Genomic DNA, 19,967 nt, shown 5'->3' on the forward strand with positions numbered 1-19,967 from the left:
TCTGACTCACAGTCTGTAAGTACGTTGACATATTTATAGAATTTGCCACTGGCGATTCAAACGCGAGTTCTGAGCAGTGTAGAGTAGCACTTGTTGTTTCTCCGATCACAAATGCAGACATGTTTTTAATATGTAATTATGTCCCCACTGCATGCAACTAATGCATATTATACATTGGTTTTAAATAGTCGTGCCAGGAGACGACATCACAGTGTGGTCAGGGACGCAACATTTCTGCAACATGCTTGAGGTCTTCAGCAAATCAAAATATACCGGATAGCTGGCCAATAAGAGCACACCTCGCTTTTCAGAACAATGAGCTTTGTAAAAATCAATGCATTTCAGATGGCAGAGCATATAGGAGCAACAATAATGTGCAGTTTGTGGAAAATAATGTTTGTTTTGAACCTTAAACCACAAACAGATTTCCTTACACCAAATACACAAAATAATGTGCTTTTTGGCAATATCATATGACCTCTATAAAAGGAGTAGTGCATATTAGGTACATTTACAAAAAATGCATACATTATTTCTTAAAAAAAATATATTCTCTTTGGAGAAACTGAGCAGGATTTTTACTTCCAGAACCTCACTGCTGCACTCTATTGATTTACATCATCTCCATGAACTTTCTCACGTTTTCTTGCTGCTTTTGCTCCTCTCCTTGCTCAGACCAACGGACTCCCATTTCTGACCTCAGTCTTGCTTTCTTATGTTAGTAATTTTGCCTCTTTACAAGCACAACAAGACCAAAACAACATTTGGTCTCCAGATTTACCTCCCTTATGATTTTCTCATCCACAGCCTCATCAGAGCGCCTTCTTGATTATCTCGTCCATGCTTGAACACCACTGAAAAAAAGAGCAACCAAAGACACGGTTGAGAAATTGGAGAGAAGACGATTACTCAACCAACAAGTAGTTGCGTATGGAACGGGATATCCTTTCACAGGTCAGTGCTTTAAAGCTGGCAAAAATCTGCTGTGTTATTAAATCTCATTTAAGAACAGACACCACAATCAGAAAGCATCTGATAGTAATAAAGGAGCAGTGGAAAAAATGCTGAATGTGTTGGAGACTGAGATAATAAGTGTGCTTCACGAACAGAAAAATGACCCGCTCTGTGTAGAAAAATATTCTAATCAACAACTGCAACTTGATCATTTTCATTGCTCCAATATTGACAAGCGTGTCAGAATAATATTTAAGAGCTCATTCTCTGACTGATTAAATGGAGTCATTAATTCAGAAGACAGCAGAGAATATCAGCTTTGCCATATTTATTCCAATGGTCAAAATATATCACATTTCATACAGATTCTCTGATTCGAGTAATTTTTTTTTTTTTTTTTTTACACTTTGTTTTGCCAATGGTAACAAATACTATATGAAAAAAATTTTCACCATGAAGATAATCAAGCAAATTTAAGAGATGCAACACAGATCAGCTGATAACATAACGATAATGTGCAAATTCCATACCATTCACTAGCACCTAGGCAAAGGGAAATATACAGTAAATACATTTTACACTTTAAGAGTCTTCCAAAAATATCAGGACAATGGTAAAACAATTACTACACTATAAAATTAGCAATCTATACTGTACAGCATACTGTGTGCGAAAAACATAAATAAAATACAAATCTTAATGGCATCTAAGGGGAAAGATCTTTGGGTTGCACTTTATTTTACAATACGTGTACTTACATGTAGGGTTAGTGTACTTAGGGTTAGGGTTAGGGTTAGTGTACTTAAAGTGTATTTATTTAAGAAAGTTCTGGTAATACAGGGTAACTACATGGGGTAGGGTTAGGTTTAGGGGTAGGTTCAGGGTTAGTACCTAGTTATTACATAGTTATTGTAATTACTATAATACGTACATAGTATGTACATGAGGAACAGGACTTTAACATAAAGTGCTACCGATTTTTTAGTAACATAGGGTGTAGTTACGACATCAGCCACTAGGGTAGATACATACACACAAACACATGCATTATACATGTGAATCCGTGGCAGCCCCAAGGATCCCCTCCCTCGAGACGCCTGATGATGTAATTCTCATTTGTCATAATGATTGACAGGTAAGAGTGGGTTTGGGATGAGTGACAATCTCTCATTAAGCCCGGTTGAGTTTCGCCCCACATGTACATCCCCCCTCTCAACCCTTCTAACAGGACATTGCCCATTTGGGAAGGGGGAGGAGGGTGGATGCCAGTCCCAATTCATCAGTCAGTGAAAGGGGTGTCTGATGGAGAGCTAGGGGAGTCCTTTCAGTCCAGAGAGAGAGGGTGAGAAAAAGGTCATCTGCTTCTGACTTACAAAATGAGACATGATCCAAAAGCCTGACATGTGGATGACAGAAGACCGGGGAAGGACGAATACAACACCAAGCATGAAATATCTTTCTAAATATTTTGAAAGAAAAAAAAGGGATATTCTGTTGCATCTGGTTCGCTGATAAACCAGTACTTTGAGGAAAGTGTTTCTGATATTTGAGGAAATAATGCAATCCAGAAGTTTCTATGGCCCTGTGTACTCTGCACAGAAATGTCACCCACACAATTTCCAGAAACAGAAAAGATTAAGCTTGTTCCCAAACTGGCTTTTCCAGAGCCTGTGTCTGTGTGTGTGTGTTTGCATGGACTAGTTATCCATTTAGATTACAGATGGACGAACTGGTAGGACGATGATGGACATAGTGAAGACCTGGCAAACAGACTGCTGCGAGACCCAGCGAGACTCTTTCTTTCACTTGTGCACATATGCACATACATCTGTTCCACATTAACACATTAAATGCCTCGAAGGTGTCTGAAAACACTGTGGTGATCACTTTCATCTTGAAATAATCTGTGGCTTCCATTGAGCCCAATTCAAATTTATAACGTGTACGCAACACAGAAAAGATACCATGATAGAAAGCATCTACATGTTGGAAAGTCTTATTGCATTGAATCATATGCATCTTAAATGTAAACTCATACAGTGTGTGAATGTCCTTACAGATTGTTTCACACATCATAGTTTGACAGGTAGTGTTCCCTGAAGAGTTTGTGACACTATTTGTCAAACGTCAGATTCTAGCATGAGTTATAAAGGCCACCTAAAGCTGTGTGACATTCAGTGCTTGTGACCCTTTATGATTGCTGTGGTGAGGAGAAAGAACAATGCAACCGGACGACAGCGATCTGTCATAGGGGTTAACGTAAAGGACCGGAAAGAGGACCTGAAGATTTCACACCCATCATCAGTAACAAGAACGATCGAGTGCTATGAGTGGTCATTAATCAAAATCACATCTCCATCAATCTATCAGTCCATCCATCCAGCCGTCCATTCCACATCCATCAAACTCACTTTCTGTCTCCAAAACTTCTCCTTCCTTGTGTGTTACACTGTCCACAAACAGTTATTGAATTTGACAGAATATTAGGCAGAATGCTGTATCACCTCCCACTGATCTCATATTCATCATTGTCAAGTCTGCTAAATGCACATGCTTGTATGATAAGAAATTTCACACATCTAAAGAAATGACAAGATGGACCTCTAAGCACAAACAGAGAATTTTCCTGGTGTTTCATGTGATGAATGAGGAGCTGCCTTGGGAGTTGATCCATCAGGGCCCCAGACAGTCCCGACAGGACCACATGCTGAGGCCCACATTCTCACTGACCACCCTCAGAGAGGAGGGCCATGCTATTGACAGGAAATGACCTCAGCAGCAACCCTCTCAATTATGGTCATATTCATTATAATTGGCTTTTATAGCATGGCATCATCACTCCAGACATAACAACAGATGCACTTTAGCCAGATTAGCTACTGCCGTTAAAACAGATGGTTTTTGAAAGAATAATAAAAGACATTGCTTATTGTACTTCATAGACTTAAAACACTAAAAACATTATTTAAGAGCATGCACACTTGCAGATATGTTGAAAGAAAGCAGTTTATCACATTACAAAAAGTTTTGAAAATATACCTCTCGGCTAATCATCAGAGCACATGATGCTCCAATGGCTTTTTCTTCTCTCTGAGCCTAAAACACAGATAATCTATTCAAACAATCAGATGGATGACCAGAAAACAATTGGAAAACCATTAAATAAAGGAAATGAGGTCAGTACTCTATGGTTTTAATGATGATGGCAATATGATTATGGTATGTGTTTTTTTTATAGCTTAATAGTGAGGCCGGATGACAGTATACTCTGTTCAGTCAAGCATGAGCACTCCCATCTGCTAGTATATGATTACTGCTTTATGCTGTGCCCTGACACTTCCACATTTTTCTAATTTTCAAAACAACCCCTCAAATCTCTCACGCACCTGTGATTGTTGCAGATTACACCCTGTTTGAATACTGTACTGTAACTGTAGGAGATGAAATCTGGAACTGGAGATAGTCCACTTGCATCCTGTTGTCTCTTCATACTGCTGTTCCCCTGTCACTTTCTTCACAACCTCTTGAGCAGTGTCTTTGTTAATAAGTGGGCCTCCTTCAGCACTCCTGCAGGGGATTACTGCGGGGAACTACCGGGAGCGAACACTGATCGTTTCCTCCAGTCTCCCAGAATTCCATTCCCATCTAATTGAGTCAGGTTCAGAAACCATAACAGGCCATGCAGGATATGTGTAGCCCCAACTCCATCACTTTTTCAAAAATGCCCTAGTGTGGGAGACGTCATGCCAGCCAACAGCCAACTGATCACTTCCATATGCTCTTGTTGTCAGGTTGGACCCAGAAGTGCCCCTTTCCTTCTGACTTATGCACTTGGATACTTCCACACACACGTACACACTCCTCATCCCCCTTTCACCACACGCCAGTGGAAATAAGAGGACTCTGGGAGCTTTCTGTGCACTTCATATTCTTCTACTTTAGATGAAGGCTATTTAGGAGAGCTCCAACAGTTAAGGGCTGCCTTGTGGCTGAGGTCATTATCGTGGATGTTTTGTTTCCATTATTGAGATTATCAGGTGTGGACAGTGGATATTAAAGAAAAGAAACAGTATCTGCCACTTCAGCCCCAAGTCTTAATCCAGGATGGTCGTCTAGGCTGTGCTTTCCCATGACAAAACACCAATATTCCCTGTGCAAACAAACGAAGTCCTTCGCCTGCTTCTGCTCTAGCTCACCCTTAATCAAAACACCCCTACAGACTGACAATGGTAGATCCCTGCTTGCTTTGAGGATACCCCACTACTCCTCAGGCTTTTAGGGGAAAAAAAGGTTAACATTAGGGGGAGAAGGACTGAGGATTATCAAAGGAGACTGAGAGAATTCCATGTGTTGGTTTTAGAAAGGAACTGGCGACCCGTCTGTATTAAGACACAATGTTTCCAGCATTTTCTGCATTCAGATGAAAAAGAGATGGAGGACATAGAAACAAAGATGCATATAGCCCTACTGCAGGCCACCAAATACACCTGTAATTATTAAGATTTGTAAAAGCTGTAGAACCCCCACCCGGCAGTTCACTCATTTCCCATCTGCAAAGCAGCACCTCTTTTGGCCTCTGGATTTAGCTCCTTTGCAGCAGACATAAATTTCAAGGTTTAGCATTGTCAGATTTTGATTATGAGGAAATCTTGGGAAGCAGCCACTACCCCAGCCTTTCAACTAACCATCTGACCATGTGGTGCTTGAGTTACTTCAATGGTTACGTCACATTCTGATCGAGTGGAAAAGGGAAAAGACCCTTTTATTTTGAGCTCTTGCGTCATCAGTTGCAAAGTATCCCGTCATGTTTGTGAAGCTACACCTGGCAACAGCCAAAGTTACTGGCTAACATGCAGCAGAGATTAACTTTAGAGTCTAAAATTATGCTGGAGCACACCCGATGCTACCTTATCAAACCAAAAAGTCTGAAACCAAGTATATAAACTGTATAGAGTCATAAAGTCAACTGTGCTCCAATAAATTCATTTTTGCCTTCAAAATGAATCATCTCAACTTTGTAGGAACCTCATATCATGTTGAGACTTCATACCATGGAGATCTTTCAAATTGGCTCAGAGTATCAGAGGTGAAAGCCAGTCACTTGTTAAGGTCCCTAATACCAGACCTTCACCACAGTTCAGTGGTCTGGCAATCGCCTCCATATTGAGGAATCAACTCATCTGGACTTACTCTACATACAGTGATACAACATCTTTGAATCCAGTGGGGGATAAGGTTTCACAGAGCTCATTTGCAAGAGAGGTTCCACTGCCAAGAGAGAAAGTAGTCGAGTTGGATGCTGAAGCCAGCAATGATTTTAATAGGAAACATCCGCATATGCCAGCAGTTCACCAACATTACACTAATTGCCCTGTTCTGAAATCATTGTCTTGAGAAACACTGCGATTAGGAAGGCAGAGGAAGGGAGTGCGGGAGCCAATGCAAAATCACAAATGTGAATTCTGAGTAGAGGAGGGCTGCTGTGTTTACGAAGCATGCGGGATGATGTGGGAGAGAAATCAACTGACTGGAGGGGTGCTGAAAGCAGCAGAAGGGAACAAAGTTAGGGAGAGCTGATGGAGACCTTGTAGATAAACAAAGTCCGAACTAACTCTTGGGTCAGTTTGTATACCTTTGTGGTTTTGGATGCTCTGTGCAACCCAGTCTACACTCCTCAGCCAGGTTCCAAGTCTGCTAAATCAGTCGACGGCTTGGGATCTCACATCATTACCATTTTGAACAGCCTATAAAAGAATTTGAAATGGACGTCTTGAGAATAATAAAGAGCAAAGGGAAACAAATGCCTTCAAGGAAAAAAGCTGTGAAAGAGTCCAACGTATAAAACCCCTGTTACATGAAGATGTGAAGACTAGGTTGGATGGAGACTTGTGAGATTAAGTAGTCAAACAATGACAAGATTAAGACCCCAAAAAACATGTCAGATTATGTTATTCTCCAGTGTCCTCTCACCTTGTGAAGTTTCATGGTCCAGAAATGGCACTTTGACTTTCTTTAGTGCCGAAGCCGGATCTGGGGCTCTGTTAGCCACGACTCCAACCACAGTCCTCACTATTTCCCAGGTGTGTGGCAGAAGAACTGAGGGTTTTGGGCTCGTCATATGGTTCTTATCCTTCTATTTGCCATTAGCATTGGACTGCAGCCCTGACACTTACTCTCTGATCTGCAGTTGATCCGACTCCAGAGGCCGTAGGGGCTTAAGAGCAGAACATGGGCTTAGCCTGGTAATGAGTTTGATGGTGTGGGGGGTCCACTATAACAGTTCTTCCTTACCTGCAAGCTCCTCATAATAAAGGTGCAAATGAGGAAAAGTTGCAGATCACCATGCACATATCCATGCCATGTGGAAAAATGCACTGGTTTTCTTTGATACAATTGCCTTATATTCTCTGAAACAAATTCTATCCAGACCTACTGTAGGGTTCACAGAAAACCATTCAGAACACCGATTTAGTGAAGCTACTCAATCAGATAAGTTTCCTGAATAGGTTAAAATGAACCACTGAAAATATCTGACTCAAAAGAAGAATGTATTAAAGTACAAAAACTGGACATGAGTAAAATGCATAGTTTCAAGGGCGCAAAGGGGGCTGACGAAAATAAAGAAATTGTGAATTACCTCAGACTGTGGTACAACAGCAGATTCCTGAATATCAGAAATTTCTTGGAGTTCTTGGAGTGTTGGGGGTTAAGGGGCAGTTCCCCGAGGCCTGGGGCTGATAAAGCCATCTGACAGCATCTTGGACAAGGGGAGTACATCTGCTTCACATTTCCACCATGTCAGAACCCATACTATCTTTGCTTTGGCTTGTTTGCAACTCATTGTCTCAATCATGTTTCTACTGTTGTAATGACATTTAATGGCATATAACTACATCTGTGCGAATGATATGACTAGTCATTCTGGTGTCATCAATTCTTCTACTCAGACCACCATTCATTTGAAGCTAACAAAGCAACATGAATAAGATACACTTGGGGTTAACCATCCAAAATACAGATAATTATGCTAAGGTCTGAACACCCTGCATGCCTTTCAGGATGATTCATTTAGTTCACTTATAACTCTTTCAAGATAATACATGTTTTGGCTCCCTTCTAGTGCTGAATGAGGCGTTTAACCGTAGTGAATGTACTGACAAACTGACCACTAGCGACACTGTGTTTTGTTATTTTCTCAGCCCCTCTACTGTATGTAATTGCTAAAATAGAGTTGACTGCCCCTTGCTGCTGCTGTGCATCAGAATGCCTCTGCAACCTCAATGGTTTTGGACACTGTTGGCTCAGCCCATATGGAGCCACTTCACACAAGGTTTAGCCTAAGCCAGATCCATGCTCAGAAGACACAGCACCACCTCAGCCACAGACAGTAACTGAGTTGGCATCCTAGTAATGGTCTGCTGGCTACCACCACATCGTTGCCATAGAAGTCATTGCAAAGCACTATGACTCAGAAAATAAGACAGACCATGTTTTGGGTCCTTTATTAATTATTTCCAAACTCTATGGATTGACTTTATGAAACATTAACTACTGCAGTTTCTCAGTTCATTCCAATTTGGGAATGTGCAAAGTAACATCTTAAAAATAGAACATGATATCATTGCATTTTACCAGACAAGTCTAAGGCACTCCCCAATGTGTAATTTATTTCTGTGATTTTGTTTGCTTTAAGAGGAAGTGACAATTATTAACAGGCAATTCTACATGAACAAATGAATTTGCAACAAATCTGTATGCACACTCTGATAAGCCCAAGTATGAAACCTAGTATTCCAACTACATCGCATAATAAAAAATAAATAAAAAATTATATATTTTGAAAAACGTTTGTGTCCAATCAACACTGGACCCCACTAACTTTAATTTTATGTACCAAAAGAGAACAAAGAAGGTCAAACTGGTTTGAAACTACACAAGGGTGAGTAAATCATTTTTGGGTGCACCATCCCTTTAAGTCCTGCCATAATGAATAATCAATATTTGTCAATAACTTTTTCCATCCTGCATGTTTACAGCTTTAGCATGTAGCAATGTGGTGAATGGCTCTTTGCTGAATCCAGTGTCTTGGGCACTGTCTCTGTTTTTATAGGCTGATTAAGTCATGCTTTTGTTTCCAGGGTCACCAACATATTTCCCATAATCCCAACACGAGGCTGAGCTAACCAGCTAACGAGGTAACGACGGAAACACTCTGACGCTTGTGCTTAACATGCGTCCAGACCGAGCAAAGGTCCATTGTGCAAGACTCAGGCAAACCCGGCTCTCTCGGGGTGCGTTCTCTCCACTGTGGTCTCTTCAGTGTGCTTAAGGAAGCATTTGTGTCCGCTCAAGTGGAGAACATCATAAAACATGGCTAAAATTGTGTAAGAAGAGTGGAAACCATTGGTGTCCCTTACCAATATCTGAACACCAAAGTAAAGCGACACAAAGTGCTCCACCCCAAAAATGGGTTCCATATTTTAGCAAAACATCTAATTTCACGGGTGGGAAGGGGATGTGTGTTTTTGCATGTGTCGGGTGTGTGCATGTGCCAATTTAGATGCATTAGCTGTCATATTTTCCTTTCTTGAAGAAAACAACTCTATTTGTGCAACAGGGCAGGAGCAAAGTGTACCTTTTCTTCAGGAGTCTGTGTGGTGTGACGCTCCACAAACCACACAGTTGTCATCACTTCCTGGCACTCCACCTAGAGCTCTTCCAAGCCCACTTTCCCAACATGCCTTGTCCAATGCTTGCTGCTGCCATTGATTGAAAGCAAAAACCATTATGGCCTGGTTTTGGCGGAAAGCGTTAGAATAGGCAGTCTTGGGAAATGGCAAATCAAATCAGCCTGGCAGCCACCACTCTGCCACTTCCCATACAGTAAGTATGCACCCCCTCACCCAACACATACCCAGTCAAAACAGTGAGCTCAATGCTTGGCATCGGTGCCCGTGGGTATGGGACTCCCCTGGAACTGTCAGGTTTGTCCACTGGGCTCAAGCAGTAGAACTGAAACCCAGAGCAAGGCCAGGGCCCGGCCTACTCTTTCCATTGCCACCACTCAACACAGAGCATGTTAAAAACAAGTTGATCGCTGGAGAAAACAAACTGCACAGAGATGCATTGTTCACGGGCCCGCTCTGTCATGAAGGAAAGGTCTGGGAAATAGGAGCTGTCTCCATTGAGGTTCCACTGTTAGCGCACATGATGCAAGCGGGCCAGATTCCACAGCATTGATAACATCATTGATTAAGAGCACTTGGAGAACCTGAGGAAAAACAAGCAGTCATTATACTAACTAGGCAGCTTTCCTATTTGTTTAAGCTGATGATGCACTTTCTACAACAAAACACTTCGTTTATCACATCTGTTGTATAAACCTGGTTCAACAAATTACAGGAAACTAAAATTTGTAATGACTCAATGTTTACAAAAGATGACATAATATATATATATATATAGAATGCTGCATAAGTACTGCCTCAAATTTGCTCTTTAATAATAATAAAAAATAAATAAATAAATAAAAAGTCAAAAGTCATAGTACATGTGATTTTTATGGATGCAATTTCAGATGTGGGATTAGGAATCATCACTCAAATGCATTTTCTTCTAAAGCACTAAATGTCCTAGTGTATCAGGGCAATAGATATACTAAGAAATGAGACCATGTTACACACCCAAACATTCATACGCAACTGCATAATTCATATAATGTACATTACATATAACGTAAGGCGAACTTGTGGTGAGCATTATCACATGTAACTCAGACGCTGGTTGCTTCTTTCGCCATAATAAGCTTCTCTTATACAGTTTTTTTCCCCCTTACTCTATTATTACCAAACGATTGCCAATTATTCCCCTCCCAAAACTGACAACCAATGTGACCACTACTGCGTAAATCCCTAGCAAATTCTATGTAGAACCCATTTCAATCGGTTTGATCTCCAGTTTTGACATTTTACAAAAGCATTGGTTTGCATATGGATTTTCACAGAGTTCTCATGGAAATCCCCCTTCCGTCTGTCAGGCTGTGTGTACAAATGACTGAGTGGTATGATGGCCAATGGGAAATTCAAAATTAGACATATGTGTGTGGGTGGATGGCAGTGCATATGGATACAACTTAATGTTCCCCATTTTCCCATGCAATATCACCCTTGTGGGTACAAAATGCAATGCCAGACTTTCTCACACTTCAGTTTTCACACCTGACTATAATAAAAACAAAACATACTGTATGACATAACAGGGCTGCAAACGAGGAGAAGCATCCATATCCCAAGGTTACTGTATCTCACTATGGACAGATTTATGGGCATTATTCATAATCACTGTCCTTGTAAACAGCTTATTCTGCAGCTAAAATGAATTTACTTACTTAGTGGAGATCAAAGAGATATCACTTATATTTACTGTAGCAGGCAGTGGTTTGCATGATGTGTAAGATGTGGTTGTGATGTGACATTATAGGCTGTTTTTTCAGTTCAGTCCATCCCCTTTTGCCAAACCACACTTCCAGAGATCAGCCAGTGCAGAATGAGTAAGTGAGATGTGACGCAACAGCCAAAGACGTCAGCCTGCATGGGTACACAGGCGACAAGTAAAAACAACATCACAGAACACATCAGATAGGCAGATAAACTCAAAATCGATTTCTGTGGATTGCAGACATCCTGCAATTAAAGGTCATGGGTTCGATTCTCAAGTGTGTACAAAAGTGTCTTCCAAAAATGCATAAGTGCAGAACTATATTTAAACTTTATTTACTTTTTATGTAGTACTTTAATTCTCCACAATATTTTGAGAATTTAAAGCTAGAATTGAGATGCGTTTTTGGTGATCAGATCACAAAACTGGGTTTGTACATTTCCCAAGTCACCCGATTTGCTGAACACAAACGTTCCATGGATCATCCGACTGGAATACACCCGGAATCTCCTGTTTCTCTCCCCAAATCCTCACTGGCGTCTCTCTTAGTCTGTATTCGCAGGGGAGCTTTAAAACCTTTTCTTTTCCTCCCCTTCACTTCTAATCTGCATTAGCATCCTTTACTGTGGGAAACGCAATCGACCAGATACCTTACTTTTTATCTGTCAAAATGCCGGAAAACATTTCGGAATGGTTTTAAAATTTGATAAATGATGGAAATGTTCGGTTAACACGACCTCTAATGTAATACGCAAGTGCTGTTTTCCATTTTGCATATGTTTGCATGCCAAGGCCAGATGTAAAGAGGGCCACTGAGACAAGTTTGAGTTTGGAGTTTTTGACTACTAACAGAATTAACTGAGGCTTTTATTGTTGCACTTCCACAGTATTGCCAGGAGGTTCTTTCTGTGCTGTCAGTAAACAAACTCAATCGTAACTGATTTTGAACTTAAGCACTCCACTTCTTCATACTGTCTTTTTCCTTTCTCTCTGCTGCTTTTCTCTTGGACGAAGATGAGGGACAGAAGTCAGATGGAAAAGTGCCCCCTTTTAAAGTGCATTTTCAAACTCCACTCCAAATTGGATTCCTTCGATAGGACTTCCCAGAGCATGTGTGAACATTAAACATCAGTGGCAAGCCGACTCTGATCCACTGGCACTTCTTGTCACTTCCAGCACTGGCAGGCCTGAGCGTCCCAATCAAGATGCGGTTGTTTTGGACCGCTCTCCCATGTGCAGTTAACCCAACATTCCCTGGGCTACAGACAAGCTGCCAATCTCCCATGCCATTGCATAAGCTTTCAATGCTCTGACGCAGACATGAACGCTAAATATGCAGTTCTGCTCTGACGTCCTCCGTCATACATCCCTGCACTGTCATTCATGCGCTCTTAAACACAGGCCTGGTTTGTTCACTGCCTGATTGTATTAAGCAAATATGTTTGGGTGAAGATTTATAAGAGTATGTAATTACATAGGAGCCCTACCAAAATGTAGTCAGTTAAACTAAGTAGCCAAAACAATAACCCTTGGAGACAGCCGAGATATATAAATCAACAAACAATCTGGAAAAATTGCTTCTCAAAAAGGAACATTCTGTCATTATTTACTTCAAGCAAATCTAAATCCAAATTTCTTTCCAACTTGAATGGAAAACACACAAAACCTTTTTTTTTTTTTCAAATTATAAAAATAAATCAATAGAAAAATCTGAAATGACGTGATGATGAATTTGCATCCCTTTAAAGGGCTAGTTTACCCCAATTATTATTATTATTTTTATGTTTATCTGTTTACCCCCAGGGCATCCAAGATGAGATTTTTTAAAACAAACCGTTGCAGTCTGTCAGTCTTATAATGTAAGTGGGTTTGGTTTTGTGTATGTATGTTTTTTGTTTTGTTTTTTTGTTTTTTTTTGTATGTTTTAGCCATGATTCCCATTCACATCCATTATAAGACTGACAGACTGCAACGGTTTGTTTTAAATAAATCTGTGTGTGTGTTCAACTGAAGAAACAAAGTAACCTACATCTTGGATGGGTAAGTGGATAAACATCAAATTTTCATTTTTGGGTGAACTATCCCTTTAAAGAAAGCCAAAGCTTGAGATTTTAAGCAGGAGACTTAAAAAGAAGATGGGAATCAGTCCCACGGAGAGAAGGACAGGAAAGTGGAAATGTTCGTTGTTTGCCATATGTACATAAACCGAGTCACCGCTGATAAGCTACTACTAAATATAATAGAAACATTAATTTTCTGTAAAGTGGCTGTGCAACTATTTGTATTGTAAAAAGCGCTATACAAATAAAATTGAATTGAATAAAATTGAAAAAGGGGAGGATATGGAGTGGTAAAACGAGATTGATAAAGCCATACAAACCCGCAGAGCAGTCAGGGTTAAAAGAGTTACAAAAACACAGTGTTGACTAAAGGTGAGCATCTGTAGAAAGATCATAGCATTGTATTTGCATAGAAAATATCCAGCACTTTCCACTAGTGAGTAACGCATTTCTGTGGACGAAACACATCTGAAATATAGCGGAGGACACAGTGAGCAGCTGCAGGAAAGTGCATGACCTAAATCATCCTAAACAAGATAATTTTTGTATATTAAGCACTCCAAACAAAAGCGGTAGCTGTCAGGTGCTTTGATAGATGCTTGTCCTGTTTAACGCATTTGAGATGTGTTTTCCTCAGTCCACACCTATAATTTTATGTAATATTCTTATACGTAAATGTTCAATGTTGTGTGAATGTTTCCATTTTGCATCAAGACTTTCCTGAAAGAAAGCAAGACAGAGCAAAAATTTTGACATTGCTGTCAATTACAATTTTTCAGACAAGCAACTGTATATATTTAGCCTACGCTTTTATTTTATTATCGTAAGTTTTAAAATGTAATTTTTATATTTGAACCATTTTGGGCACATAATGTTAAACATGTAGCCTCATAAATACATTGTTCAGTTCACACACAGTTTGGAGGCAGGATCAAGCTCCTGTACATTGGGCCGTCAGAATGAGTAGTTTCTGTTGTAACTGTAAGAAGTAAATCCATCACAAGGTTTTAACTTTAAAACTGTCACTTCTGGACAAAATACACTGATCCGGAGTGTTGTGGATTACTTGTAGATTATTGTGATGTTTTTAGGGCCTTTCGCACTGGAAGGACATTTTCATAGTACCAGAACTAATTGTGGAACTAACCACTTTTTGGTAGAACTGGGAACTGGGTGCGAATTTAATACTGGACTGACTTTTTCGAAAACCAAATTATCCAACCAAATTAACATATACTACCCGTGATGTGTATGTAGACACTGATTGGCCAAATGAGCACGAAAACGCCCTCACCCGCCATGATTTAATACGTCGTCGTGTAAACATACTGTAAACATTGTGTCAACTTATTTCGCAAGTATGATGAACAGCGATAGATGGATGGACTAGCAAATGTAGCACTGCCAGTTGTCGTTGGAATTCCTTATTCCTCCTTTCCGTTCTTTCAATTGCTTTACGTGTACTGTACGTCGACATTCCATGTCCATTATTGTGAAACCTGCGAGACACAACATAAACACAGTTCTGATCACAGCGTCCTCCATCCTCCTGTTGTCCTTCTTTGTTTTCGTTGTTAAACGCCGTGCACAAATGACAACGCTGTCGACCGGCTTTACATCATTTCATAGTACACAGTGACGCTGCGAATGCAACCCTTTAAATGGTACTGGGAAATAGTTTGCACAAAACAATCCCAGTACTTTAGCACTGTGCATTTAGTTCTGGAACTAAAGCGGTACGAAATGCCCTTTTATCAGCTGTTTGGACTCTCATTCTGATGGCCCCCATTCACTTCAGAGGGCCCACTGGTGATGTGATGGTACATTTCTCCGAATATGGCAAAGAAACAAACTCATCCTCTTTGGGCTGGTACTCCGTGTGTTTCCACCGCAGGAACCAGGAACTAAATGCCCCTCAGAAAGTCCCTGCTGGCGAGGTGGTACTTTTTCAAAGTTCTGGAACTTTCGGGGGCGGGACTTGGCACTAAACATGCTGATTGGTTGAGTTTACAAAATATTACTGTTATTGTGTAATGAAATGCAGTTTTTAAAGTATTTCAGTCGAGAATGTAGTTGTTTAAAACTCAAATCTGTGGTTAATTCATAAAGACAGCGCCTATTTTAAAATATGTTTCGCCGATTTCAGAGACGGTGACCTCCACGCGATCAGCGAGAGATCAGTGATCATGTAGCCGCAGAGAAGCAGGATTATTTTGGGGCAAATCTGAAAGGTAATCTTTGGTATGTATTCAGTGTATCTATATGTTAAAATGAAAATAAAAAGAGGCAATTTATATATTATTTTGTTTCATTGTAATGGCTGTATATACACATATCTCTGAACTAAGTACATATCTGTGGCTGTTATTATGCTTAAATGAAAATGAAAGGAGGCAGTGGTATTTTATATCATATTTCGTTTAATTGTAAATATACAGATTTAAAAATTGCAGTAGTCAAGGCGAGCTGACTGAAGTTATCAAGTACGCTGCTGTTTGCAGATTAGTTTTGTGATTAGAATGTTAAAGGTTACAAAAACATTTCTTAGAATGTTTAACTACAAATAACATTATAAGGATGTTCCGAGAATGTAGAACGTTTCCTCTCTACATTACGAGAATGTGATGTTATACGAACATTCCATAAACATTAAGAATGTTTTGTTCTAACATTTCAGCTTAAAAAAAAAAAAAAAACATCAGTGAATGTTCCCTGGTAGCTAGGTTGTCTGTCAAGCCGTTTAAATAGCATTTACACTGGCAAGGTGCAAACTAGCACAATATTAGTTCTCACAATGCATTGGAAAGAGTCCCCTCACTTGTACAGTAAGTAGGGCATAATCCACTTTATAGCATCCCATTAAAAAAAAAAAAAATTCTCACTTTCTGAGAGATCCAAGTGGTCAGCAGGGACACTACAGCGTGGCAGAAGATAGTCGACCATTCAGTGTTCTGGCTGAACCTCACATGGTGTTTTAGTTACAGCAAACGTGCCTGCCTCATGGAAACTCTCAGATGAGGAGCCACTGGGCCGAGCTCCAATCATGCCTGAGCCACAGGAGAAAACCATGCGTGCAGCTGTTCCCCAGGAGTGGACAGAGGGAAAATGGAGGGAGACAGCACTTGTCTTGCCATGATATAGGGCAGATAAAGCCTTTCTCCGAAGTCCGACAGTTTTCCGCTCCCCTTACTCCAGCACACCTATAAAAGTTTCCGAAAGTGGCTACCCTCGCTGTTGTGGATAAATGTCATATTATTTATCCGCAGGTGAGGTTATGCCAAGGATAAAGCCCAAGCCCATGGAACACAAGGAGTCTGAACAAGTTTCCATTTCTTGACTTGATCTTCACTTCAACCGCTGCACATGACTAGGGGGAACTCATAAGTAAGCCCTGGCACGGTTTCCACTCTGTTGTGTATATTTGGGCACTCATCTGAAAATATACATGGCGATGCTTGGCATGTCATTTCTGACCACATATTGACATATTATGGCATGACTGAGGTCAGCGCCTAATCATATATGAAGAGGAAGGTTTCTGATTACACCTGATAGTTTTTCCTCCAAACGGAGGACTAATTAGTGATCATAAGGCTTTATCGTTCCTATCCCTGGGTGTGTTTATTTCTCTGCACAGAGGCATGACTTTGCTTCGGTTTTCAATCTCTCCGTTCTTCTGTATCTCACTGTCTTGTTTAGGAATCTGAAGAAAGTGAGGTGTTCAATTTCATCACGCTCCAAGTCAGAGTAAAGAAAACAAACGTATGTCACATGCTTGTATAAACTACTGCCACCGCTTTCTCTAGGGATCTGGATAGGGTTGCACCAGCCTTGTTTGAAGGAATAGTTGAAATTAAAATGTGTTTAAAATTGTCTCGCCCTCTGGCCATCCAAGATTTAAATGCATTTGTTTCTCAGTTGGAAAAGATTTGCAGAAATTTAGCATTGAATGAACTGCTCAGCAATGGATGCTCTGCAGTGAATGGGTGCCGTCAGAATGAGAGTACAAACAGCTGATAAAAAATTCACAATAATCCACAGCTCTCTAGTCCATCAGTTACCATCTTGTAAAGCCAATAGCTGCGTGTTGGTAAGAAACAAATCCAATATTGAAGACATTTTTGACTTACTAAAATACAAGTTCATAATTCATAATATACATCCTCTAGTGGAAAGGTCCATCTCCTGTTGTCTTTCATACCAGAATCCAACCATACATTCGTTTAGAGCCATTTTGGTCTTTTTCGGCTTGTTATCTGTGCATATTTCTCTCCTGATTCAGGCAAGATAACTTTTTCACTGGAGGAAGCAGCATTATGGATTATGGACTTGTATTAGCTGCAACAGTTTGAAGTTATAGCTGTTTGGATTCTCATTCTGACGGCACCCATCCACTGCAGAGGATCTGTTGGTGAACAAGTCATGGATTGACGTAACTACACCGTTCTGAAGGTAGACATTTTACCAGTGAGCCTAGCAGCTGACTTTGTGATCGACAGGAATGCATTCAGGATTCAAGCACATACCTGAAACCCAAGCAATCCAGAGTCTGTACACTTTGTGCCGCTCTAACCGCAGGAAGTCATAGAAATTCTTTGGCCAACATCGAGGCCAGAGTCACCTAAGCCACCTCACCCATAATAATCATAAAAACACTCCCATTAAGCAGTCCCAGACCACATTCAATCCTCTGTTTCTTACATAGACTAGACAGAGAAGTTAATATCAGTAAGGGAGATAGGATCTCTGGATCTTTGCTGTGTTTAGACTCTGCTCTAAACACTGGCTCAGGTTTGCATGCTTTCACTGGACTTCCTCGTCGTGTTTGTTTGGTCAGCGCAGCACCCTTCATACCTGTTGCAAAACACACAGGCTCACATGCTTAACGAGTTCAGGATTGACAGGTGATCTGGCCAATAATAACACAGAATCTACAATTAGTGCCCGACGAACAGGAGAGTAGATTAATGTTGGTGGACTTAAACTTGACAAATAGTGTGTACTGACATCTTTCCGTGTCTTTCCCCATCTGGTGTTCATTCATATTTATTTTGTGCGATCTTTGCAAAGGGTCAATTATGAGTTTATATATTGCAATTCTGCCTTATATCTCACTATTTGAAGAAAAAAGTTAGAATTGTGAGATAAAATACACATTACCTTATTTTTTACTCCAAGGTAGTAATGATATTCTGCGTATACTGTACAGCAAATAACACACTGAAATAGACAATTAGGAGGAGGAGAAAGACTGAAATGGTGTAAAACATATTGAACTTCAATTATCTTTATATATAATATTTTCTTACAGTGTACTGCAGAAAATCATTTTGACTTGTCCCTTAGTTTTTTATTATTATTTAGTTATATTTTTATTTTTGCATGATGCAAATTACAATTTATGAATAAATAAATCAGACCCAGATAATACAGTTTTAAAATACACATATTATTAAAATATAGCAGAAATACATTAACATTATATCAACATAAAACATGAAACTACTGTTTACTAACCTTTTGTGTTTAAAGATCTATCCGATACTGGATATTTAAGCACACAGACCAAGAGCAAAAAAAGAAATAAATAAAAAATGTAAAGCATGCAGGACAAGTAATAATTTCTTCTTCTTTTTTTTTTTTAAATGGAAGAAATTGTTTAAGTGCTTTAACAAACACATAAGATTCGACTTTCGGCCTCCTGGCATTATTTTCTTCCATTGCAAATTACTAAACTTACTTGATAAAGAGAAAATAATAATAATAATAATAATAATAATAATAATAATTATGAAAGGGCCACTCAAAAACACTTTTCTGTGCAAATCAACTTCTGTCTGAAATGCTGTCGATGGAGCTTAAACCCGGAAGCAGGAACATTCCTCTAAAGCGCTAATCATAGTAAGAATGCTGTAAACGGGTAAAGATGGCTTCAGATTACACACTCAGCCCTGAGCCGCTGCACACAGACCCTAAACCTCTCAGAGCACCAGTGTCTTTCTATATGAGCTTTCCCACAATCCTCCTCACACATGTTTAATCTCACACCCGCTGTGCCAATCCATCACGAACGTCAGCCCAGTGCACTACCTTCGAGAACAACACCTACAATGCTGCCAAACAGACTGTTGAGTCTGATGAAAGAGAGCAGCAATAATTATTCAGCACCAGAAAGTACTCCTCTGTGTGGGATTTATCATTTTCATGAACATTTTTTACAAAGAAAAACAGGAAATCATGCTCATTAAGAGTACACTAGCATTCAAATGTTTGGGAACAGAACTTTAATTTAGTAATAATAACACTTTTATTCAACAAAGTGACAGTATAGACATTTATAATGTGACAAAAGATTTATATTTCAAATAAAAGCTGTTCTTTTGAACTTTCTATTCATCAAAGAATCCCGAAAAATAAAATGCATCACAGTTTCCACAAAAGATATTGTGCAGCAACTGTTTTTAACATTGATAATAATCAGAAATGTTTCTTGAGCAGTAAATCATCATATTTTCA

The sequence above is a fragment of the Carassius auratus genome, chromosome 37 (assembly GCF_003368295.1).
Source record: "Carassius auratus strain Wakin chromosome 37, ASM336829v1, whole genome shotgun sequence".
NCBI classification, from domain to species: Eukaryota; Metazoa; Chordata; class Actinopteri; order Cypriniformes; family Cyprinidae; genus Carassius; species Carassius auratus.